General features: G+C 39.8%; 1 long non-coding RNA gene across 1 annotated transcript; it reads right to left on the bottom strand.

Annotated features, from left to right (window-relative positions):
* Positions 1-5,197: 5,197 nt before the first annotated feature.
* Positions 5,198-23,954, bottom strand: LOC150055377 (uncharacterized). The gene is made up of 3 exons (XR_016537696.1): positions 23,597-23,954; positions 23,057-23,128; positions 5,198-5,436 (listed from the first exon to the last, which is right to left on the bottom strand). It is a non-coding gene; the product is annotated as an uncharacterized LOC150055377 (long non-coding RNA).
* Positions 23,955-24,935: the final 981 nt, after the last annotated feature.

Raw genomic sequence — 24,935 nt, 5'->3', positions numbered from 1 at the left:
TCCTATTTCAAATAAAAAATAACCATATATGCAATATACCAGATCACAAATTCAGATACAGTTTGAGTAAAGTATAAAATAAGGAAAGCATATGAATCATATTCCTTAACAATAATCAGTAACACCATGAAAATATTTTTTTAATCACTTAAAAGGGCTGGAAATGTGGCTTAGTGGCAGAGTGCTTGCCTAGCATGAATGAAGCCCTAGTGTGGATCCCTCAGTACTACATAAACAGAAAAGGACAGAAGTGGCACTGTGACTCAAGTGGTAGAGTGTCAGCCTTGAACAATAGAAGCTCAGGGGCTGGGTGCAAAGCGTCACACCTGTCATCCTAGCTACTCAAGAGGATGAGATCTGAGGATCAAGATTCAAAGCCAGCCTGGACACAAAAGGACCTGAGACTCTTACCTCCAATTAGCCTCAAGAAAACGGGAAATGAGGATTGGCTCAAGAGGAGGGTGGTAGCCTTGAGCTGAAGAGCTCAGGGAGAGTGCCCAGGCTGAATTCAAACCCCATGACCCACAAAAAGAAGAGGAAGAAGAAGAAAAGAAGGAGGAGGAGGAGGAGGAGGAGGAGGAGGAGGTGGTGGAGGAAGAGGAGGAGGAGGAGGAGGAAGAGGAGGAGGAGGAGAAGAAGAAGGAGAAGGAGAAGGAGGAGAATTAGAAGGAAGGGGAGGGGAAGAGGGGAAGGGGGAAGGAGGAAGGGGAGGGGGAGGGGAAGAAAAGAAGAAGAAGAAGAAGAAGAAGAAGAAGAAGAAGAAGAAGAAGAAGAAGAAGAAGAAGAAGAAGAAGAAGAAGAAGAAGAAGAAGAAGAAGAAGAAGAAGGGGAAGGGGAAGGGGAAGGGGAAGGGGAAGAAGGGGAAGGGGAAGAAGGGGAAGGGGAAGAAGGGGAAGGAGAAGAGGGGAAAACTAAAAACTAAAAAAAAAAACTAAAAAATCATTTAGAGAAGCACTGAGAATCCATGTGCTCAGTAAGTTTAAATGCAGGAAACTTTTTCATCAGTGAAGTGTAACTTCTTTATGAAAAAACATATTTGGGAATATCATAGCAAAGCTTCCAATGTGTATAAAGTTTACCGTCACAGCAATTCTTTGTAGGAAAAAGTACTTCAATCTAAGAGTGTCAATCCACTTCTTTTGAATATTGTAGACACCTAGAAATAGCAGCTAAGTAAAAAAAAAAAAACTCTTAAAAGCATTGACTTTTATACTTCATTCCAACAAAACAATTTGCTTATTTTACAGTTAATCTCCATGCTAAATCTGAAAGTGTGCTCTCAATAACAACTCTAACAAAAGAATGTTGGAGTAATGACACAAGATGATAAAAGCAAGGAAAAGGCTCATTTCAGGATTTCAGCTTATATGAGCTTTAAGTAGAAGTGAAAGCTACTGAAAGAATTCTTACGGAGCAAAAGCATGTCTACCTCTGGTTGCCTCCAATTCCTCTATCTTCCCATATAAAATGATGAACAAATCAATTAGATCACCAAGTATTTCTTACCACTTTGAACTAACTGATGAGAATTTGGAGAAGAATTCTAAGATGTAAGTTTTCCTAGTGGCAGTTCTTCACTGATTAGCAAAAGAGAGATTATGGTATGTGTTCAAGTGTTCAACAAATCCATTTCTTCTTTTCCTCCTGAATGCACAGCTAAACACTATTCCCAAAAATTCTCTGAGGTTCAATTGGCCAATGGACTTACTTCAGGTTGGCAACTTAAAGGGATTTGTTTCAAGTACCTGAGGAAGAGCAGACATAGTAAAATACTCCAGTATGACAGAGCCCTTCTGTGTTTGAATGCATGAATGAAATTGAGTGGGGCCAAAACACACCCTCTTCTTTCTATTCTCCATCTGACTTCCTGCATTTAGCCACTAATATTGGAAAAAAAATGTAGAGGATTAGTTTTCATTCATTATTCCTCTGATATTATGTGAATAATAAAATGTATGAGATGAAAGTAAGATCTTAGGCTTGGGAGAAAAATGAAAGTTTCAATTGTGTTGAACCTACATATCAGAGTAAGGATAGTAGCTGGAGCCTATAGGGTCTCAAGATCTCAACTTGCCTGTTGAAATTTTGCTTCCCCAACCAAATCCCGCATCTATGTCATCTTACTGTGATAACAGCATTGTTCATAGAGATGAATGCTTAAGGTATCATTTCCCACTCATTTTTAAAACAGTGCTTATTTTAATTGATATAGTATTTGTACAGATTTACCGTGGACACTGTGAACACTTAAATGCATGTGTTCATGGTGTGATGATCAGATTAGGGTAACTGGTGTATTCCAGCAGCTGGAATTTATCATTTCTTTTTGTTGGGAACATTCAAAACCATCTCCAAACATACAATTAGTTGTCATCAATCACAGTTGTCCTATCATGCAGCAAAATATCCCACTGTACCACTAAGAGTATGAAACGTATTTCCTTGCTCCTTCTCAAACATCCTTCCAGGCCTATGATAACCTATACTTTGTTCCCTACTTCCTTATGATAAACTTACAAGTGAAAAATATAACATTTGTCTTCATGTATCTGAGTTTACCTAATGTCCACCAGTTGTATTCCAGATGCTGGAAATGACAGAATGGTAGCCATCCATGGACTCCTTGTTTGACTCCATATCTTGATCCTTGGAAATATGACTAACAGCTATGTGGATACAGATAGTTCTCCAGTGCACTGATTTCACTTCCTTTGGATGCATGTCAGTAATGGCAAGTCTGGATCATACTGCAGTTCTATGCATTTATTTTTAGAAATTCCCTTCTGTATTGATTTACACTTCTACCAATGGCGTATGAAATTTCTCCTTTCTCTATCGTGTTGCATCATTTTGGTTGTTACTCTTTTTTTTTGTTTCTTTATCTTTTTTTTTTTGCTAATCCTGGGGCCTGAACTCAGGGGCCTGAGCACTGTCTTTGAGTTTTCTCAAGGCTAGCACTCTACATTTGAGCCACAGCACCATTTCTGGCTTTTTCTGTGTATGTGGTACCAAGAAATTGAACCCGGGTCGTTGTGCATGCTGGGCAAGCACTCAACCACTAGACCAAACTCCTGGCTCTGTTTTGTTTCTTCTTCTGATATTAGCCCATCTAATTGAGGTGAGATGATATCCGACTTTGAATTGCCTATTTTAACCATTCTCTGGACATAGTGCTAAGCATTTTATGTTCAGTATCTCACTTGATTTCCTATAGGAGAGTTTTTGACATGTTCATTAGTGAAAGAAACTGAATCTTATAGTAGTTGAGGTGATCTCACATCTAATAAGTGGTAAGTCTAAGATTTAAATGGTCTTTTCAACTCTGTCAGTGTAGGCAATAGTTGGTCCCAACAAGTTAACTGTATGATCCGTGATCATTTTTTGCCATGACTTTCCTGTTACAATAAGAATCGTGTAGTTGTTTATAAAAGTCCCATGTCACGGGAAGTGCTGAAAAGTTACCCTTAACCTGTTCAATATAATCTTGGATCCACCTGTCACACTGGAAATTTTTCACCCTGACTTTTTTGAAAAAGAAATCCTCCTGTCAAATATAAATAAAATCAATCATTTTACTGATGTAAATGTTGGATTTTGAAATAAAATTGATCATTTATGATACTTTAATCAAACAAAAGAGAACTTAACTAGGATCAGATGCAGTAGTACACAGCTGTCATTCCTGTACTCAGGGACTAGAAGTAGAAGCATCATCATGGAGACAGAGACCCATCAAAAATATGACTCATACCTTAAAATTAAACAAGAACAAAAAGACTAGGTGACTCAAAAGACTAGGTAGAGTACTTAATTGCAAAGACTTAAGTTCAAAATATCAGTATTGTAAAAAATGAACAAAAAACTTCACTGATTCATTGAAGGTCTAAGAAATTCCTTTCTTGAAAATAACCTAGCTAGCTCGAGGCCTATGGCTTACACCTATAATTCTAATTACTCAGGCTGAGATCTGAGGATCATGAAAATCCATGAGACTCGTAATTCCAAGAAAAAAAGAGCCAGAAAGATGCTGTGGCTCAAGTAATAGAGTGGTAACATTGACCAAAAGAAGCTCAGAGATAATACCCAGGCCCTGAGTTCAAGCCCCAAAACTGACACACTAACATGCATGCACGCATGTGCACATGCACATGCACACACTTATAACACACACAAATAAGTAACTATCATTATATTTAATATATTTGAAATTTCTGGGATTAGTGTATTTTTGAGACTAGATGTACTTGAAAAACCAGATAACCAAAATATTTTTTGAAAAACATGGATTTAGAATGAAGAAATCTTTATGGTAAAAATAGTAGCATCAACTTTAACTTTCCTAAAATTCATTTCCCTACAGCGTTGGCCTTGTTATTGGGATTGAAGTCCAGTGAAATGAGATCCCTTCCCTTATTTCTGAACCACACTCTCTATTTCTTGTGGCCTCCCTTTACTTTCTATGGTAATTTTTTCTGATGCAAGGAAATTAAAATATTATTTTAAAGCAACATTGTACATGTTCATGCTGATCTATGTCATGTCAGTCTTAAAGTTTAATCATCAAAATGTTGTCAACTCTGTTCTCTTTCTTTCAAATGTCATCTTGGTAACTCATTGGTTATCATCTAAAATAACAAATGAGAATGAAATAAAGACACAATTCCAGGTTGAGATAATTCACACTGAACCACCTTGGGTGTTTGAGAAATAGATGAAGATAAATAATAGCAGCTGTTTTCATTGCCATTCACTTTGAATGAAGGCAGAGAGCCACAGGCTTCCATTAATCATCTTAACAGGAATCTTGTTTGCTGGGGTAAGGCTCTCAAAACTCCCCCAAGAGGCACTGTGTGTCTTTACAATGGTATCAAACCCTATACCAAACAACAGCTGTTGCTCTGGAAAGAGGTGTAGCCAGAATAAATAAAGGCACACAGATGAGGGAGAAATGGTGCTACATAAGCCACTTGCATACCACCAATGTCACATCTGATGATGGTGATGCTTCCAGCTTCATGCTACCCCAGAACAATGAGTGAGCTCCAGGGCCCCAGTCTACTCCTGGAGTTTCTGTTATCTGATGCCATAGGGTTCACTAGTTCCCACTAAGTTAGAGACAGGGATGGTAGAGGAGCAGGATGCTTGCTTCAAGACTACAATGATTGAGACACATGAACAAATAACTTTTATTCTTTTATTATTTTGTCTTCTCTCTGGGTAAGTGCTTAGGACTTATCATTTCAGGTTTGGAAGATACTGCCATACTGTTTTTTTAGAGAGACAGATTAATGAAGCAACTTTTCTGGCAACACATCATGAGCACTCCTGGGTAGCTTTCTGCTGAAACACGTCAGTCGATGCCAGCATGAAGATGAATGGCTGTCCTCTGACTTGGTGATCATGCCTGCTTTCATCATCCTGCTCAATGAATGAACACTGCAAATGACAACATAAAAACAAAAGGAAAAACGAAGATCAGTACCGAGAAGGCAAAAACACTTCGTTTTTAATTTTTGTGTGAATTCAGGGACTTGGTGCTGTCACTTTTTCTTATACCAGGCAGGTCCTTTACCACTGTGAGCCACAGCCCCACTTCCAGCTTTTTAGTAGTTAATTGGAGAAAAAATGTCAAGGACATTTCTGCCCCTTGCTGGCTTTGAATCATGAACCGCAGATCTCAGCATCCTGAGAAGTTAGAATTAATTATAGGAGTGTGGCTCACTGGCCCATGGCTCTCTGAATAAGGAGAGAAGTAGGGATAAACAAGAGAAACTGGACACTGTATCTGAAATCTGAAATCTTTGACACTCAGAGAACCTTGAATTAAAGCCAGCCTTGACAGAAAAGTCCTCAAGACTTCATCTCCAAAAATAAGAAACAGAGAGCTAAGCTGGAGGCACAGTTTAAGTGGTCAAGTGTCATCTGTGAACATGTGAAACTAGAGAGCACATAGTCCCGAGTTTAGGCCTCCTCAGTGTAGGAGATGGGGAAGAAAAGATAAACAAAAGACTGCAAAAGTAAGTTAAAATAGGGCCGGGAGTTTGGCATGGTGGTAGAGTGCTTGCCTAGCATGCACGAAGACCTGGGTTCGATTCCTCGGTACCACATACATAGAAAAAAGCCAGAAATGGTGCTGAGGCTCAAGTGGAAGAGCTCTAACCTTGAGAAAATCCAAGGACAGTGCTGAAGCCCACGACTGGCAAAAAAAAAGTAAATTAAAATATATAAATATTGTGTTTGTGAGATACTGAATTGTTCTTTTTCTACATGGTTATCTCATTTTGTTTTTATTAGAACTAATTTAATTGATAATAAATGAAGAAAATTCTGTAAGACATGTAATGTTTCTGGTATCACTGTAAATACTTGGTAAGATCTGAATATTCAATCTATTTAAGAAAAAATGCAAACAAATACAGACAAATTGTTGTGTATTCACTCTCCAGCCCTCAAATCTGATGATCAAAGACATTAAGGAAATCTAAAAAAAGAAAAAGTGCCAAAGAGTGACTTTGGAGGAAAATATTCTAAAACTCTGCCTTGATCTTCCATTTTTAGCACTTGTGCAACTAAGAAAATAAGATACCGTCAAACTCACAAATCACCATGAGTTTTGAATCAACTTAACTAGGAAAAGTCAGAAGAAATAACATTTCTAAAAGAAGAAAAAAAGTATATTCTGGAGAAAGAAACCTGGAGAAATATCTAATAAAGCATTTATAATAAGTGTCCATTACTGTTTGGCAGAAGTAATGAATGGGTCAATGTCAAAGAATGAAAACTTAATTATGTCCTACTGAGCAACAACTCAGGGTTCTGGCCCCAAAACTCTACTTTTGGACACTGATAATGGTTAGTGTTTATTTTTTTTGTTTTGTTGTTGTTTCCCAAACAGCAACTTAATAGCATTTGCTGGTGACTCGTGTCTGAAATGCTAGCTATATGGGAGATTGAGTTCTGAACTTGAAGCTAGCCTGGGAAGGAAAGTCCATCAGACACTTAATTCCAATTGAGCATCAAAATGCTGGAAGTGCAGCTATGACTCAAGTAGTAGAGCACTAGTCTTAATCAATGAAAGACAGACAGAAAGAAAGAGAGAGAGAGAGAGAGAGAGAGAGAGAGAGAGAGAGAGAGAGAGAGAGAGAGAGAGAGAGAGAGGAGAAAGGGAGGGAGGGAGGGAGGGAGGGAGGGAGGGAGGGAGGGAGGGAGGGGAGGAGAAAGAGAGAGCTAGAGAGCCAGAGAGAGCTAGAGAGCCAGAGAGAGCGAGAGAGCGAGAGAGCGAGAGAGCGAGAGAGCGAGAGAGAGAGAGAGCGAGAGAGCGAGAGAGCGAGAGAGAGAGAGAGAGAGAGAGAGAGAGAGAGAGAGAGAGAGAGAGAGAGAGAGAGAGAGCTAGAGAGAGAGGGGGGGAGAGAGAGAAAGAGAGGCGCTCAGGGACAGTGCCCAAGCACTGAATTCAAGCCCCAAATCTAATAATCATCATTAACAATAACCAGCACAATAAATACGCTTTTTCTAAGATGCTTACAATTCTTATTTTTCAAGAAATAATCTCTCATTTGATTACAACACTGGAGGAAGTTACATTCTCAGAACACTGTCTTACAATTCCTATGCAGGTGTATTCTGAGAGACAAGACTTTACACTTCAGCTTTTAAAACATGTTTATTCTAGTCATAAAACTGCAATTTTGATTCTAAAATCAGTGTATCCAAAAGAATTAAGTATTAATCGAAGTTAGGGGAAATATTATACCTGTCGTTCATTATTTGATTGATTGGTCTATTTTTCTATACAAAGATGAAGGCTCATTGAAGTTTTAAATGTGTCCTCTAATGTGAACAAAACAGGCTAGCTTCCTGAATATTACTTGTCTGATTCCACGGGACACATGTGAATCACTCTTGCACACCTGTGAAAGCAGTGCATCAGCCACTCCAATACCTCTTACCAGTCTTGTGGGCTTAACACACATTTTTGAAAACTAAATTTTCATGAGAATATTCATAGGAAGGGCTTTCAAACAGAGTTGAAGCGATCCATTCCAACTTAGAGGAAAAAACATATTGGCCTTATTTCCATTTTGGTTACCAGGAATGTTAATGTCCAAAACTGGCTTTTAGGACTATTAATGAGCCCTAGCAACATTTTTAAAAAGGTATGGATTAGGTAGATGAAATAAGATATGATTAAAGGCACAAGCACTAAAGAGCGTTGGAAACATTCCTTTTAGAAACAGTATAATTAGTGTCTGATAAAAGTATTTAGTAGAGAAGACTATTTTAGGAAGAAAGGTTAAGGTAAACATATACTTTATGACAAACCTGCTTAATTTTCTCCCTTTGGTTCTCTTACATATTCAATATTATGTTGAAGTTTCATACATAAATAATGTTTGTCAAATACTTGTTTCAATTCTATCAGACAATTAGTGTTTTAATTGCCAGACCCAGAGAGCAGAAAATGTGTTGAAACATCAAGTTCTAGTTTTCAGTGTACATTTCTTTGTTGATTTATGTAATGTAACTAATAATATGCAACTTACCCTGGTTTTAAACAAACAAACGAACTTTTGAAAAGCTTTCCATAAGTTGCTAAGCAACTCCAAGGGCACATTTTATTAATTTAACAAGTAACATTTAAATGATAAATCCTAAAGATGAGTCCTAAATCCATTATATAAAAGGTAAAAAAAAATCTACAGATACCTTTCTGATTTTCCAGTTTCAAGTATGTTCCTGGCAAGCAGAGCTATTGCAATCCTCAGAGTTATATTTGGCCCACTAAGCCAAAACAGGATTTCAATTGAAACTATCAGTATAGCAAGAACTTAGGTCCTGGGATCCAGAACAGAGCTTGCTAGAGTTAGAGATCCAGCTTTATGTTTGGAGATTTTCAAGCTCAACAGTATTGACAGTTTGGACAGGATAATTTGAAGTTATGTGGGGGGTAGCCTGTCAATTGCACAGTTCTCAACAACATCCCTAACTTCCACACCTACCACATGCCAGTAGTGGTCCATAAACAGTTCTGCAGACATTGCCACAATGTTCACAGAGAATTGGGTGGGAGGGCAAAATCACCCCTCATTTAAAGCTACTGTAGCTGCTGAATGGGCTAAATGAAATAACAACAAAAACAAAAACATAATGAGCTTAAATGGTGGAGAAGATATCTTGAGGTTAGTCAGCACCCAGTCAATATATATCGTCCTTATCATTATCGATGATGAATAGAAGATGGTGCAATTCCATTGATATTGCTGCTGTTGGTCTATTCAAACCTCCTTCCTGATTTCATTCTTTCAATAGAATTTCCAGGGTAGACAATTTGGACAATGGACATAATAATGACTCTCTAACTAGAACCATTCTGTAGCAATATCGCATTATAGAACTGAAGCAAATTCTCTGCTTTTACCTCCTCTTTCTTAATTTCCCCTGCACTCAGTAACTAGTTCAAATGACTGAAAAATAATAAACCTCAGTTTTAAGCATGCCACTATATCATAGAGAACCATAGGCTTTCGTCACACAAAATCTGGTTTGCACAAGCTTGAAGGTTTTCTACACTGTACCACCAACTCACAGAACATCTTTTATGCTCCACTTTGCACCACCTTTTTTTATCCTCCCACACAATCCACACACACATATTCCAATCTTCATACGTGACATAGAAAGGACAAATTCATTTTCTCCTTGAAAGTTTTCCTAATTAATCTTTCCTTTACTTATGAGTATTATATTTCTGTTAAGAGAGTGACATGACTGCAAATTAATGTGAAGCAATCATTGACTGAGTGTCTTCAATCTGGCAGACACTGAACATTGCTTAGTAGCTGTTTCTATCAATTTACATTTCATTATTTATGCCCAACTAGATTGTAAGTTCCCAGAGGATAGGAACAGGTTTTATCTGTATCCCTCAGGCACCTTTTAATAATGACGCTAATAAATATGCTTTCCATTTGATTAGCAATTATAACCTTTCAAATTACTTTCATGGTTATTAGCTCATTGGTTATATAATTTCACTATTTTACAATCAATGAAAACGGGACATAAAATGCTCTAGAGACTAGTCCATGGGTTATACAACCCTGGCTTAGAAGAAACACATATTTCACATATGCTGATTTGCTGGATTCAGTATTATAATTTCTATGAAAGCTACAAAAAGTGCTGAAGGGATTTTAAAATAAAAGTATCAAGTTGAAAAAAAATCGAATAATGCTGAGTACAATGCACAAGTGAATTAAGCTTGTCAAGAGTTAAATTATAACACAGCACCAGGAAAGCAAAACAAGAAATGGCTTAATTTCTGCCTCCACTTGGGTACAAGAGATTAACTTCCTTTCATAAGGTTTGACCTCTGCACAGAAAGCAAAGCTGTTTTAAAAGATAGCAAGATGGAAAGGAAATCCTTATGTAATTCTTAGCTTCCAAATCCTAAAAAAATCACAGTATTTTGCCTCATATATATTTAATGAGTTCAAGAAAATATTTCCAGCAAGGCTTAGAAACTCCTCCCACCACTTTGGGAAGGAGGAGTATCTACATATCCACCTGTGTAAATATATTTATTTATTTATTTATCAATCTCACCAACTAATGTCAGACATTCAAGTCACCTGCTTGGAAGACAGTAACCCTAAGCACCACGTGGCTAGAAGCTGTTTCACTCAAGGATTCAGAGGCTTACTAAGGGCAGCCACTGGCCTAGTCCCTGCAGGGGAAAAAATAACCAAGACTCAGTTGCTGCCCTGAATTCCTGCAAGGGAGACAGAGAAGCATCCAGAAAAAGGGAGGTAGGGAAGGGGGAAAGCAAGCTTGGGTTGAGGCCTTTTCTTTTTGTCTCTAGCACCTTCATTTCTAAATTTCAGGCAGGAAGAAATTAAACTGAAAACAAAGACAAAGAAAGCAAGTTACCCCCTCTAACCCCCCACCCACCCACCCACTCAGCCTGGGCAGGACTCTAGACTTGGGACAGGTTGTAGGGTGCAGGGATGGTATAGAGTCTTGAGGAGAAGGCCTGAAGTTCGGTACAAGCTCATCGAGATGAGGTGGGGAGGTGGGGGTGGACCAGGACCTGGGCCAGGACAATGGACCCCAGGCCCCACCAGAACCGAGGCCACAGCTTGCAGGCATACTGCGAAATAGGAATCTTTTTTTTTCCTTACTGGGGGGGGGGGGCTGACAGCGACAGGGTTGACCCAGGACACGCGAACCACCCCCCCCCCGACTCCCCAGCATGGGGCAGAAAGGAGGGGAACAGGAGGAAAGCGGGACTACCCGGTGCCAGCGAGCAACGCCCTCTGGGGTGGACACTGAAGCTGGATTCCACAGGTTCACCGGACCTCGGGAAGCGGACGGCCTGGCTCGAGGGGCTCCAGAGCGGGGGAGGGGGGAACAACGACGACGAAGAGGGGAAAGGGGTGTGTGTCTGTGTGCTGGGAAGCCCTGATCTCCGCGCCCTCCGCGCTGGGCTCCCGGAGATTTCGGCCCGCCGGCCCGCGTCGAGCCCGACTGCGCGCGCTCAGAACGCACAGCCCACGGCGTATGGAGCCAGTCCCCGAACGCCACCCCGAAGAAACGGTCCCCTAGGCTGTCTCCTCCGGGGTGCAGAGGAGAAGACGAGGGAGGGAGATGGTCTCCTGCTCCCCTGCCTGTCCTGAATGAATCCTGAACTTTTAGGCCAACCCTCTGCAAAAAAATAAAAATAAACAAGGGCCAGAAGGGCATGGCTGCGTTCAAATCTCCTCTCCTTCTCTGTCCTCAGCAGAGTGGTCCGGGGGGGGGTAGCCCCCCAACCCCAAACACCAAAAGACCTTAGAGACACTGCATTTACAGTGTTAGAGACCCCAACAGAATCAGAAGAGAACCAGTGCCTTCCTTCCTGTTCTTAATATGGCTAAAGGCATCATTCCTCTCAACGTGAGACCCCAGTGCATGGAAAGGGGCAACTTTCTGGCCTAGGAGTAGGTGATCTCTAGACATTCCCATCTACATGGATTAGAAAATCCGTGCTAAAATCGGACAAAGAATTCGGTCGGGAAAGGAAATGGCTCTCCAGGAAAAAAAAAAATGACAACATGTTAAATGTTAGTTTTCTTCACCCACTGTCTCTTCTCTTGACCAGTTCAAAGAGGAGACAGAAATCTTACATTCATTTCCAAAAGGTCTAACGAGCCTCCCTCAAGCCCTGGTAAAGAAATCCCTGGGATATGGGGCTGCCTAACAACTTAAGATTGTTGAGAGAGGAGGAGGGAATGAGAAGATGGAAAAGAAAAAGGAAAAAAAAAATGTGTTCATTTACACATTTCCTGTGCCTAACAAAAAAAGTCCCACCATCAGCAAAAGAAATCTCTTCCTCCAAAATAGCAGGCGAAGGGGGGGAGGGAATTAGAATATGCATAAAATCCCTTCATTTTCATTTGCAGAGTGCTTGGTTTCCGGCAGATTTGTATTGAAACTACTCGGTTAATTCCAATCTCTTGACTGTATTGGACTTTAACATCGTCCTAAAACTCACCTTAAGATTATTTCTATCTTCCCACTATCCTATTTCTGAGCTTCTTCCTTTCCTTCTGTCTGGCAAAGAGCATTTCATTGATAGATTTGTATATTTTTCCCCCATGCCCAGCCGTTTCTTTTTAGATCAGGACTACTACATTAAACTCGTACTTCAATGCTGGCTGCTGGCTGTGAGGTTGGGCTAAAGCATTTTTCCCCTAATGTGTACATAAAAGAAACCAAACATGGTAGCACCACTAAACTTCAGAATCCTTTCCCACTGAGTTCAGCTGATACACTGTCTCCATTAGCCATCATAACATTATCCATTCCTGAACTAGCCATTCCTGAACACACACCCCTTTAGTGATAACCGATCACACAACTTATTCAGATGACTATTACTGTTCACAAATATTCAGAAAAGCAGTCCATTAAATCCTTCTATGGATTGTTACTAAACTATTCCTTTTGTCTCTCCTACAACAAATCTGCTTGTATTTACCATGAAATAGCCTTTGTTGGGGGAAAAATAAATTACTACCATTGAAAACCATTCCTTTTCTGAAATATCATATCTTGACTTGGGTTTACCTTTCCTGTTTTAGAAACTGTATATGTTTCCTTTATTTAGTAATAGAATTTAAATAGTTTAAAGAATGAAATTTCTATATAGTGGCTTAAAAAAAGACATATAGCTCAAATTCCATTCAACTCTGAATTCTTTTCCTGTCATATATCCTATTGCATACAGAAAAAGAATATGTATTTGCTTCCCAGTGCAATCTAAAGAGATTACAGTGATTCTCTGATTTTCTTAAGTATTTGAAGAGTTCAAGTAAATATCAAATTTTGATGGTTAAAAGTTTAGAAATGGTAATTTTTTTACTTTTACGGTTTTTTGTATTATTAAATGTGCCATAGTGTTTTATTATAAGCCTTTATATAGCTGGGATTTGTTATTCAGACACTGAGTTATAGAAACAACTGAACTTTTTTAAATGAATTCATAAACTTTTTCCTGAGTGTGCAAATGACTGCTTTCATCTTGTGTCCTGTATCTTCATTAGAAAAGCATTGAACTTTCCTTCCTTTAGTTATAAATCTGTTGACTCAAAAGTTCTCAGCTGTATGCAATTAGAACCAAAGTTTTAGAAATAAGTTCTTAAAACCTATACTTGGGGAATGCTTGCAACAGAATCTAGGGTTCCGTGTAAGGGCAATGCTTGATTCCTTAGATTTCTTTTTGGAAACAAATAATAGCTTGTTTCTAAATCCAAGGGACAAATCAAACAAATAAACAATCACAACTGTGCATCATTTCCTGTAAATACCATTTAACTAGAATTAGATTGTATACTGAAAGTCCTATTTGAAGTTTACATTGCAGATGTATATTTCGGCTAGAAATCTAGTGGATTTAGTAGGTGTTTTTAAACCCAGTGCATGGGGAAAACCTGGGATAGAAGGAAGGAGTAAATCAATATACACAGTGCCAGCCAGAGCAGACTTAGAAAGCAAGATAAGACTGAAAATCACTGTAGTGAATTTCCAATATGAGAAGACTAGAGAGAAGTTGAGGGGGGGGAGAATATTCAATCCAACTAGGAAAGATAAAGATAAAAATATTGTTCTAAATCAGAGAAGCTGTCCTTTCCTTCTACCCTTCTTTACTTAATTCAACTACAGTCTGATTTCATGTTATGGGCTGCGTATTTATGTGGGTGAGAAGACACCATCTAACAAAAAGTGGTTCTACAAGGACAACTTGTTGTTGATTGTATGCCTTCACTTTTTGTAATTTTAAGGTGTGTAGAACTACTTTTCTCAAACAATTTTCAGGACATGAATCTGCAGGAAGTCAGAACAAAACATATTCCATGGTTACCTTTATTAATCCAAAAATGGTCTTCTGTTGGGATCATTTGGCCCAAGCCAACGGTTTGACAAGGAATATTTTTTCTTGGCCTCTCATCTCCTCCTCTCCCTCTCCCCTCCTTTTCCCTCCCCTCTCCCTTCTCTTCTCCTCTCTTCTCTTCTCCTGTGTCTTTTCTCCCTCTAACCAGGGTTCGTTTCTTTGCACAAATGAAGGTAATTACCAAACAACCTGCTTTAGCCCTAACATCTGCCTGATAAATATTGAGTCTAATTTCCTCTCCACCCATTTTTTAAATTTTATTTTGTTTCTCGTGGGGGTGGGAGCTGGGTGTTCCTGAGATAGGCAGACTCTTTGGCTAAGGAGGGAATTGAATTGCTGAAGATACAGACTCATGGTAGATTCTTTCCACTCCAGTCCCAAGAGCTAGTGGAAGTTTTCTCATCTAGAACAATGAACCTTGATAGGCTTACAATTCACAACAGGCTTTGCTTTCCTTGCTAAGTCTCTAGCCTGCTCTTCTCTCTTTAGTCTACTTATATCTCCCAGATAATAAAAGATTTTTTTAATGTTCATTCAGAGCTCGTCTGATCATTCATGTTCATGTCCTGTTCTATAAGATAGACATGGTTAAGATTGTTGGATGTCTCTTCACACTCACAAGAATATCAGTTATTCTACCTTTCTTAACCTCCCCGGTCTAGTGAACATGATTCTACACTAATACGACATGTTGCTAGCTTACCTCTATCCCGAAGTCACTCCATCACTCTGCCTTAGAGTCTACTTTCTTCTGTCTGCTTTTACCTTCTCCTGTCTGCCTGCTCCCCTTTCCTTTACAGGTTGATTTATTGAGGGAACTTGTCCATAACAATGAAGGGGAGTAATAAAGAAGTAGACAGATCTACCATATTACACTAAGGGAATGTCTATTTGGAAATGTGAATTTGGATGATAAATGGATAAAGAAATCATCAGGTTATCTAGCAAAGCAGGAAATCAGAAATTGAAATGGTTTCTATCTTCTTCCTGTCAACTAGAGAAAATATTTTAAGGCTGTTTCTGCTATTCTTAATTAAAGTAGCATTACTGTTAACAGATTTTTTTGCATTATTGTTGAAGTTTCTGTTCTTTGTTGTTGTTGTTGAAGCTATTATACTATTCAATAGAAGTTTAGGAAGATTAGTCAGATTAATTAGTTTATTTGTAATTTAAAGCTGAAAGTTGTAATTAAGCCAAAAACTATAAATGATCAGGGATGATTCATATCAATGTAGGATTTGAAAAGAAGAGACTAAATTTTGGATATAAAATTTGGCAGCTGTGAAATAAATAGGATTTGGAAATCAAAATATGATAATTGATTTTTTCCCCTAGTCACTAGGCCACTTCCCTTCCCTCAAATTCAGCTGAGAACATTCTCTGTATTTATTTGGTAGATGGAAAAAAATTAAATGGAGGAAGGGCAGAAAACAAAGATCTTATGCAAATTCTTTATGTTAAATGCTATTTCACATGGATTTCTTTCGTTGGTGCCTATAGGGCCATGTCCTGGTACTGGCAACATCACTCCTCTCCAAGCTTTCCTCCTCCACCTCCTGGCTCTTCTGACAAGGGTGTAGCATCTAAGACAGGTACCCAATTTCATTCCTCCTAGACAGATTCCTTGGAATATCAATTCAAAAATGTAATTCTCTCTACTCTAAGCTCTCTCTGTTCTCTTTCAAATATAATTAATGTTTTGATAGCATAGTTCTTTAACTACATATATACACACAAAAACAGGCGCACCCGCTAGCTTTGCTGTTTGTGCAAATAAAAATGGATGCAGCTCTCAGTGATTCCTAAAATTCTTCAGCTCAGTCAGCCCACAGAGAAGAAATCTGTTTTTAGGTAATCATTGCAGCCTATTGTGTGCCTGAGAATATTTTAAAATAATTGAAGAATGCATGTCACTAGTTTTTGAGTGGATACATCTTCTATAAAAGTTTCCAAGAAAATAAGGGATATTCTGAACTGATATTTGGATATATTTACTAGGTAACAATCAAAATCTACCAAAGTACAGTCCCAATAAACCCTTCCTTGTCTTTCCCAATATTTGATAAAGGAAAAAGAACTCCATTGTCTTCTACTTTAACCAATTGGAATGAAATGGACACAGACATAAACAATTAATCTCACATCCATAATAACAAAACTATAGTGATTTATAAGAGAAATCTTTTACGCCATCAAACAAATCAGCTCTCTGCTTCTGAGTGATTAAATTCACTTAGTTACTATTGGTTGTTTATAGACATATTCATATGTAAAATAGATGGTCCGAGAAAGACATACAGATATGTAGATGGGCACATAGGAGTTAATTGAGCAGATGCTGAATTTCCATACTTAAGTGTACTAAATTCCTAACACTTTATTTCTACAAACTGATTAAATTTTTAAGAGTACAAATAACCTCACAGCCTGTAAGGGCATCCTATGTTTAATAATGTATATATATGTAATATTTAATCCAACAAAAACTATCAACCTTGGTCTCCCTATGTATATTATTCATAGGAAGAAGCAAGACATGTGCAACTCATCCATTGATTTCCAAACACCATAGCCATTTATGAATACAGATAAGGTGCTGGCAGGAATAAATTGTTTCACATTTCTTTTTTTGTTGTTTTGTTTTGTTTTGTTTTTTGTTTCACATTTCTTCACATTTTTTTTAGTTTTTAGAGATATGTGCTGAAGAAAATCATACATATATATTAAAAATCCCTTGATGTTTTACTTTCTTTCCTCTCTTTTTAATGTTTGCAGTTGTAAATGAAAATACAAGGATGAGCAAGTAAAGGAGTCCATGTGACTGATTTTCAAGTACATCTTTTGGGAGAAAAAAATAAAATTATGTCCCCCTTGCAAGTCTGCAATAAAGAAGGGAGGGTATGATTCTTGAATAATTCACCCATTTTTTTCATTGTTTTAGCTGGTGGCCTATCAAAGGTTCCTTCTCACAACTCTCAAACTTTTTTCCTTTGAAAGCATAATTTGAGACTCACAGACCTAGTATACAAGCATTAAATTCCCAATAGGGTAGATCCTTATAGTCAGTCTTAGTTGGGACTAAGTTACTGTTCCATCCGTTTTGACATAAGTAACTAGTTATTTCCCTCTAGTAAGCAATAAACAAATAGATAAAAGTAAGATTTTAAAGGATATTATATTCACCAAAGATGTGTGATCTTTCAAAGAGAAAATTTCCCAAGAGCTTTCATATCTGTTCTGACTTTTTTTCTTGCGTTTCTTTCTTTTCATTTTTTCTAAAGACAGACACTACTAATTCTCTGATTCTCAAACAAGGTTTTGTTTGGCTCAGATTAATATTAAAGAAGATCACACACACGGCTGAAAAATATTGTTATTTTTCTATAATGGGGAAAATTGGACTCCCGCGTGTCAGATCTGTGGATTTCCGAAAGGCAGTGGAAATGGTACTGACATCACTTTGCGCTTTAACAATCGGATTTGGTACGGGTACAAGTTGTTTGTTTAACCCGACAGCTCTGTGCACCCCATCGCACGCTTTGCACACTCATTAAAACGATTATTCACGACCTGTCGAGTGTTTTCGGGTTCATTCACAGGAAAGGCTTGGAGCGAGGGACAGCAATTCAAGTCCACCCTGTCCACTACTCGGATGCACGTGAGGACAGCCGAGCGTGCGTGCGGTTTCAGAAAGGCACCGGGAGCGCTGTGCGCTCTCGTCCTCGCCCCATCTACAAACCTAGCTTACCCTCGGCTCTAGGGGGTAGGATGGCGGGGGGGGGGGCGGGGGGGGGACTCAATCAGTACGGAATGCCAAGAGTGCCTGGTCTTACTCGGACCATTTTGCTGTGCTCACTTCAAGGGTTTGACACAGGACAGAGAAATAAAATAAAAGCAAGAAGGATCTTCTTGCTCCTCCCTTCAACTTTCTGAAAAACTTTAAATCCCACCCCTTCCTACCTTCTGCCTGTAGCCTTCAGATGCCTGCAGCCTCACTTCTCACCACAGACTAAAGAGAAGTAGTTTCAGGAACACTCTCCAGGATAAGGAAGTGTATTCCTTTTTCATATCGGCAGGTCCTTCCTTCTCACAGAGTTTGATTAAACTTGTTCTTTTATACCTTTTTTTTCCAGTAATGGGTATAGGGGGCAAAAAATGAAAAATAGATTGCTAGATACATTTGATGAGTCAACTATCAAGGTGGGAAGGAAACAGCCTACATCCTTAAAGAAAACTCTTAAAGAATAACAATTCAGTAACCACTGATCATCTTTATTTTTATGTTCCTTTTATCTTTATTTTCCTTTCTTTAAAAGGAAAGTGATAGGTGAGTTTATAAGAAAAGGATTACACTTTAGACTAAGATGTGTCCTCTCTTGGGTGACACAGACCTTTACAATTTTCAAGTAACCTTTCAGTGTTTTGTAATTGCGATACAAGGACTCTCCCAGGGATTTGCCTTGTACTTATAAAGGCTCCAGGTTTCCTATTTATTCAGAGGAGTTCTGGTATATCCCGATTGCACATGCACAACTTCATATATAATTTGCATGACACACCACATACTAGACTATATGAGTATGTGCTTAATATAGACTACGAAATTCCAGAATGTCGTATCCAGCACTAAGGACCCCTGGCAGAATTCATGTTTAACAGTTGTGTTGGAACCAGTGCTATCTAGATATATTCAAATGACTGCTCCTTGATTTCTTTTATTTCAATAGCAGCACCAGTGAGCCCAATGGCTAGCGTATGGTCATGAGGGTAACCTCCTCATGCCAACTGCAAAAGACATTTCATCCACCTCTTCCATTCTGTCTGCCACCATAAAAATCAATTTGTTTGTTTTATTGAAACACACCTATACCACGTGTGAATTCAAGAATGCAAGTCTTCAAACAGCATGGGATTTTAATCAGAACCAGTTTTCTAATTGCTAAAAAGCAAAAGTGACTAAAGTGAGGTTGCCATAATTCGCAAGCAGGTTTACTTAAAATGGATCTGTCAGGTGTGTTTTGCATCCTATATAAACTCCTTCATTAAAAGCAACCAGTGATAATAATCAAGAGGCAGATGCTGAAATATGTAAGCAAATATCTGAAAGCCCCTGCATAAGTAAACACAAATCAATGCAGTAATAGACAACACTATTGACACGGGAAAGATCGATTTTCGTCTTTCCAGTCTGCAAACAGAGCTTTTAACATATATTTAGAACTACATATTTCAACTCCACTAATACCAAGTAAATAAACAATACCTGCTGCCAGTTATACCTGATTCTACTTGATTGTTTCTAGAGTATTTTTGACAGGGTGAGAATATTGGGGAGTCCTCCTCCCCAAAGAAAGCTTTGCCAACCTTTAAAATTACATCATTAATTATAGAAATTATCAAAGTATCAAATAATAAAATTACCACCTTATTCTTGCTCTGAATTTTTCAACCTTCATCCAGCCTCTAATTATTCATTCAGCAGATTTTAATAGAAAAACACATAATAGTGCTCATTATGTTTTTTTAACATTTAAAAATTGTGTAGGACTACTGGGTTTAGAAATGCTTTGGGCCTTTTCTTAGAATAAATGAAAAAGATGTCATTTCCTCAATGTGCTATGAAAGTTCTTTCACCTATGCCTCAGTAGGTAAGCTTTATGAAATAAGCAAGAAGAAATCTTTATTATTTCAAGTTTGCCTCTGGTAATAATTGTAAAACGGACAAGTGTCTGACTGAAAAGAAATACTATTTTGGATTTCTGGAAATTTACATAGAAATTATTTCAGATTTTTGCTAAAATATTCTCTCTCTGTCTCTGTCTCTCTGTCTGTCTGCCTCTCTCTCTCTCTCTCTCTCTCTCTCTCTCTCTCTCTCTCTCTCTCTCTCTCTCTCTCTCTCTCTCTCTCTCCTCTCTCTCTCCTCTCTCTCTCTCCTCTCTCTCTCCTCTCTGTTTCTCTCTCATTTATCCCTGGAGGGCAGGATGGATTTAGATTCTCAGCAAGCATAGGTGTGGGGTGAGTTTTAGTAATTTAGCTTTGGGCAGAGTAATGAAAATTGTGTTCAAATATTTCCTGCATCAATTCAGATCCTTCTTTACATTGGTTTTTGAGTGTAGGCTGCTTTTTAAAATGGAATTCCTTACTCATGAAATCAAATGACTTGGTAATATCGCTGCACATCCATACCGAATTTGATTATCCTTATTGCAGTTCAGAACCAACTATCATACCTAATGTCTCTCATTCCCACCCAAACCCAAGAATTCTGAAGTAACCAAAACCAAAAGAAAAAAAAATTATATCATCTGAGGACTAATTTAACAGATAATTAAACTTCAAACAGTGATGAGGTCATTAAATTTTGAAGCAATGAGAAAATGGAAGAATCTGGAAACAGATCTCTCTAACTCCATGAGAGATGTTAGTGTTCCCACTTAACCAAGGGAAGCCAAAAACCTTTGTGCAGGGAAGAGATAATCACACCTTAAAGGCTCTATCCAAAGAATGATGCCAAAGAACATAAACAGGGAGGAAAATAAAAGTGGGGGGGGGGACTCTAACCCGCCGAGTGCTAGCGGCGGGTTCAGGAAGATTTATTCACCTACAGCAGAAAAGGAAATCTCCAAATGGGTGGTGAGGGAACTTGCGCTTTCATCTGCGAGTGAATCTCCAAACTCGCCAGCAGCCTTGGCGGCTTTTCCTCAAAGGACACTGTTTCTTTGGTTAACCCTCCTCCCCCGCCCCAAAAGACGGGCATCGCTCCCCATAATTTATAATTTCGTGAGTTACTGGTTATTATGTTAAAAAGCCTTTTCTGATCACAATTCCAGAATGGCTGCCCATTTGCAGTCTGGATGGAGAAGTCGATGAAGCTTGGAGATGGGTAGTGATGGACGCGTCCCCGTTACAGCCCTTTCCTCGGGGTCTTTCCCAGACCCCCCCCCGGGATCGCTGAGACACCCCCAGCAACGCTAAGCTCACGGGAACCCCTGGCTTTTTGTCTTCCCCACTCCCCCAAGGCTCCAGAGAAATCTCTTCCCCGGGCTCTGCCCGCGGCCGCGGCCGCCCGGGCTCGGCTCAGTTCTTAGCCCTGGGCCTGGGGCGCGTCTGGCTGGGACGGAGGGGAGAAGTGGGGTGGGAGGCGACGTGTAGAGGGACGGAGGGAAGGTGTCCCCGTAGCCGGAAAGCACGGCGAGCTGACCCGGGCTGAGATCTGAAACTACACCCACCGAGTCCACACAAAGAAAACTACTTTCTGAGACTTGGGGTGGGGAGTGGGGGGGAGGGTGGCTTGGGGGAGACTGGGGAAAGGAAAGGAAACGGGTACCCGGGTACCAGGGGTGCGGCAGTCCGCGTTCCCTGGCTGCAGACCTGCGCAGTCCAGGCGCCCCTTGTCCTGGCCAAGAGCGCCCTCGCGTTGCTGCGCCCGGCGCCACGCGCGCCTCATCCCCGGCGGGACTCGAGGGCCCCGGGGCCGCCTGACAGGGCCCGGGACTCCGCCACCGCGCAGCCTGCGCCGGCCCAGAGCCGCGGCCTGAATCCCTTCTCTGCATCAGTTCTTCTCCCACCCCACAAGAAAGAAAAAAACCGAGAACACGGCACGGTCGGGTCCCGACGCACATAGCCGTCCCGGAGACCCCGGGGAAGACCCTCGAGGAACCCCAAATTCGTTTCGGGGCGGTGACCGACCTAAGTCGGGGCGTGCGATCCCTGGCTCGCAGCCGCCCCGGGGACGAGCCGAGCTCTCCAGCGTACGCCGCGCCCGACTCCTAAGTGTGTGCATTAACAATCAATTATTTGCCTGAGATTTCCAAAGCCAGGAACTGGGCTATTCCCACGAGGGACCAGTTCGAGCCCAGAACAGTGCTCTTTTCCCCCACGCTGTAGAAGAAACATAAGAGAAAGGCTCGTCTGCCAGGCAGGCACCGGCTCCAACCTGCACCCACAAAACCGGGTAAAGCCTTAAAGGATCTTCGCAGGGCCAGGCCAAATAGCTGGGGACTCAAGAGCCAGATTTTGGGGGGGGGGGCGGGAGGGGAGAGATTGGCAATGGTTTGAAATAGAGGGTTAACTAAACTTTCAGGGGGAGAAGGAAGAAAGGAAGGAAGGAGAGAAATAGGAGTGTGACAAGGAGGCAGAGGAAGAGAAGTTCCTTAGGAGAGATTTTTAGCTGTCGGTGGAGCAAAGAGCTTTACTTCGATTAGGCACAGGAAAGAATCCCGGGTTTGAAATTCTCCTAGTTCCTTGCAACAGCTATGAGACTCAAAAATCCTATTTCCACATTGTAGGGCCTAGTTTTAATCTCCCATTTCCATCCAATTAAAGAAAAACTGTCCGATCCCCCCTCACTCTCCATCCTTTTTGACAAAGCTATACCATAACCATATTTCCTTTGAAGTCTACCATGATTTCTAACAACCCTAAAGAAAATAATGAAAATAATAATAATAATAATCGTGCATTCTTCCCTCTAAGACTGTTGGTGTCCCACTCACTGGGAACAATTTCCAAGGGGGTAAAAAAAAAACACCTAAGTCCAAGAACCCAAAGGGGTAGTTTAAAGTTCGATCAACCACTGTAGACAGACAGAGTCACACGTGCCCTCTGAGAAGCACTTTCACTTACCCATCCCGGGGTACAGAAGCTCCACTCTTCAAGCTTTCTCTTGTGTCTTCTTCTCACAAACGCAGACAGGGCCTTGGGTAGGAAAAACACAGATAGCAATCGGGAGAGAGAAAAGTAATACTAAAACAAAAACCAACACATCATCTAACAATATATTTTATCTATTCCTCTAGCTCCAAACTCTTGCTTTGGCCTATGTCAGGACAAGGTGGAACTGGACCTGTACTGGGGAGAGAAACTCAAAAGAGATGGCTTACTGGAATTGCTTGTGGCTGGTGGAAGGGGTCAGGATGGCAATTGGGGGGGGGGCGGTAAAGGATGCCTTACAAACTTGCTTATACAAGGAAATTGACAATGAAGCATCCCCAGAAAGAGTGCTAGTTCATTCAAACTCTTACAGGTAGGAAGAGCACAGGCCTGTGTGCAGGAGAGAGAATCTAGATGACCTGACTTTCCCATTCTTTTCCCATCTCTAGGATCTGGCCTTTGGGAGAAACACAACACAAAGAGGAGGGAAATTTGAATTCAAGTTTCACCTACCCTGCTTGTTGGAAAGGCTGCTGCAGATTTTCCTGGTGGAGAGTTCCATATTCTGGCAGAAGCTTAAGTGGTGTTGGGGGCAGATTATCTGAAGTAGGAATGTACAGGAACCCCGCCCTCTAGGCACAGTTATACAACCCCAGCAACCTCATCACATCCAGCTCAAAAACCTCTAGTGATCTTCACTTTCACCCTTTGTTAGCTTAGGTCTACCATCGGCCTTCTGTCTCAAATACTACCAGCCACATTAGCTATGTATAGAATTGATTTCTCAAAAAGTAACATCATGGCAACACATGCAAATTCCTCAGCAAGAATGTTGCAGATACATGCTCTGAAAACCACACATCATGTAGTGTTTTAAATATCTACCTATGGGATGAAAAATATACCCACTGAAATGTATATTAAAATCAATACACTGGCTCATTTTGTGCATCTCTATTCTTGATTTGATAGTCATAAAAACCACGTGGCAACCATGACCATAAGAACCTCTGTGTTAAATATCCTTAGTTCTCTATTTTGTGTTCCCTCTACTTCCAATTGTGTCTTACAGAGAAGAAACACATTTGGAAGGAGTCCTTTGCTGCTCTCATTTACATAATTATTTCAGTGTTTTTATAGTCTAGTAATTATTATTAGCTCTATACCATATACATCCAAATAAAATATTTTAAATCTATAAATAATCTATACTTTGGGATTCCACATGTCAAACTGCTATCTTTTTCATTTCCAGAATTTCAAAATAATGGCCAACTGCTATTTCATTTTTTTAAAGTACTAAATTTGAAAGAACAGTCTCCTTAAAAGTTTTGAGGTGTTTTCCTGGCACAAACTAATTTGTAACTTGCAAAGTTTGATGACAGCACATAAAATAACCATACAATGGATCTGAGGCAAAAATGTATTAAATGCCATGCTAGACTTTCATGTGCTTCCAACCCCCCCCCCCCACATACAAGGTAGCTTCAAGAATGATAGCGTTAAATCAAAATAAACAAAATGTTCCAATGGGCCTCAGGAGGCCTTCACCAAGGTCTATTTCTCTCTCTCTAAATATATCTAATAAATAAACTTCTATTCACATTTACTATACATATAATTTGGACATATGCCAAAACATAACTCCTCCAATATTTAGTTTTGCAAGTGCAAAGAAGTCACTTTTCTGATCGACTTCATTGAAGAAAATTTGCCATTGAAATTCTAATTCTCCACCATCCAAATCAACACTTATAATCACAAGTAAGTATAGATAATTATTTGATATGACCAGAGGAAAAAAATACCAATGAAGAAAATCCATCATCAACATCTATATCCCTTTACTTCC

Source organism: Megascapheus bottae, chromosome 14 (assembly GCF_031878675.1).
Source record: "Megascapheus bottae isolate mThoBot1 chromosome 14, mThoBot2.hap1, whole genome shotgun sequence".
NCBI lineage: Eukaryota > Metazoa > Chordata > Mammalia > Rodentia > Geomyidae > Megascapheus > Megascapheus bottae.
The sequence above is the reverse complement of the archived record's forward strand: the minus strand, read 5'-3'. Positions and strand labels throughout refer to the sequence as shown.